The following is a 2258-nucleotide window of genomic DNA, read 5'->3' on the forward strand; positions in this document are numbered from 1 at the left end:
ACATGTAATGACGTCCAGGAAAATCCTCTAAGTTCCAGTACCTTATCCCAAGGGAAGGAAGAAGTGATTTACACTTGTGACAAAATGCATGAGTGCTTAAGGAATGTGGTAAGAGGTTTGGTTACCGATAAGGTTTGAATGTGCCTTACAAATGTTCAAGGGCTGGAAGCATGGTACCCAGTGTGCTGATACTAAGGCAGTAGAGCTGTTAAGGGGTGGGGACCCAGTGGAAGGCAGTCACTGGTGAACACTACCTCGAGGGGCTAATGCTGGTCTCACGGAATGAACCAGTTCTCACGAGAGTGGGCTGTTCTAAGGCAAAGTCAACCCATGTGCTCATTCTCTTCTACATGTGGCTGTTCTGTTTCACTTTCTGCTTCTCTGGCATGTTACAATGCAACAGATAGGGCTTCCCAGTCTCAGAATTTGAGCCTTCAAAACTGTGGGTGAAATATACTTCTTGTCTTATATTGTGTACTGGACCCCAGGTATTCTGTTACAGCAATGTAAAATGGGCTAACATAGTTACCTTAGATGTTTCCTACAGTAGTCTATTCCTGAACTTCATTTTAGGCAGAATAAACCCTGCAGTGGGTTTTAAGGAGAAAAGCAATGACTCTTGTCCTCATTGCTAGTTCACAATTACAAGGACTTCACATTTCATAGCCTGGTCATTTTTATTCAAGTGCGCAACCTGACCTACCTCTCTCTGAAGGTTGATGTCTGCTCCCTGCAGAACCAGCTCCTTCACACAGTCGATGTGGCCAGCATACGAGGCTACCATGAGGAGCGTGGTGCCATGCTGGATGGAGGAAAGACAGATGAAGAGTTAGACCCCTGTTATGTCAGACAGAGGGTCCTGGAGAGGAGAGAGCAGAAATGTCAGCTCCATCCAGAACATGCCCACATGTCAAACTTCCTGCAGTGCCTCATGAATAATTCTATAATGCATACTGGATGGAAAAAAGCAAATAAACAAATTGCTGAGGTTGGAATGTTCAATTTAAAAATTCATTTCCATTACCTTCAGAAACAGTCCAAATGCACCACAGATATTGCACTAAGGAAGCAGTGCTAAAATGTCCTCATGTTATCATTCACATTAAAAGATTCCTAAGTCAAAATATTGCAATTAATGCAAAAAAAAATTGGGCTAAATGGTACTAGTTGGTTTTCTATATTTAGAAGTCTTAAATTTTTTCTAATTTTCATTTATTTTAATTTTAAAAAACTTAAACTTAGAAATCTTGGACTTCAGAATAATTCAGGTAAAGGCAAATAGCACCATGATGAACTGAGACTCCAGAACCGAGAGTCCAGGCCTGCTGAGGATAGACTCACCTGTCACTGAACAACAGTACAATGGAGACAAATTGCTTGCAATTACTGGGAACCATTTATTTCATCTTTAAACTGAAGGACTGTAAGGGGTGGTCCTTGCTATGAGATACAAGGACTTAGGGGCTGTTGGTGTAACTCAGTGGTAGAACTCATGTGGAAGGAAGGAAGGAAGGAAGGAAGAATTGATTTAAGGACTTGAGATGTACCATGTGACATGGACTCTTCCAAATAAAAGGGACTTTTATAGATTGAGTTATGGTCACTTTCAAGGACTTCAAACTGCAATATTAGCCACCACCATTGCTTATTTAGCAACTCGCCTCCCCAGGGTGGATGGTAAGTGGTAGACCCTGCAAAGAAGATGGCTCATAAGGCAAAATGTCATTAAGGGAATTTTAGAGGCTTTGCTTGTCATTTCCATCTGTCATAGTAGACTTGTATAGTCTCTGAAAGTATGGTCTTGGGCACATTATGAAAACTTTCAAAGTCTCATTCTCTTTATCCATAAAACGGGGGAAATTTAAAAGCATCTGCCTAAATAAGTAGTAAAGAAGATGATTTAGGCAATATAGTTAGCACAGTGATGTTAGATGTTAGTTCAGTAAGTGCTAGACCAGCACATGTTAAGTCATTATCTGGTTTTTACTGACTGTGAATGGCCACACTACTTTGGGAGTCTTACTCACTTCATATGCAAATTACAGTAGAATCAAGAGAAGCCAATGGCTTCCTAGTGGTGCTTATGATGCTTCTAGGCCACATGACCCATTTGGCATTTGATGTGAGACTGTTACATAGACTGTAAATTCATTACCCAGTGGAACTACTAACTCTGTACTCTCCAGGACCAAGTGATAAGCTTGAATATGAGAAGTATGAGAACTTCCTCTTGAATATGAGAAATTTTTACTTGATCA

The sequence above is a fragment of the Chinchilla lanigera genome, unplaced genomic scaffold (assembly GCF_000276665.1).
Source record: "Chinchilla lanigera isolate Chin_1 unplaced genomic scaffold, ChiLan1.0 scaffold00503, whole genome shotgun sequence".
NCBI lineage: Eukaryota > Metazoa > Chordata > Mammalia > Rodentia > Chinchillidae > Chinchilla > Chinchilla lanigera.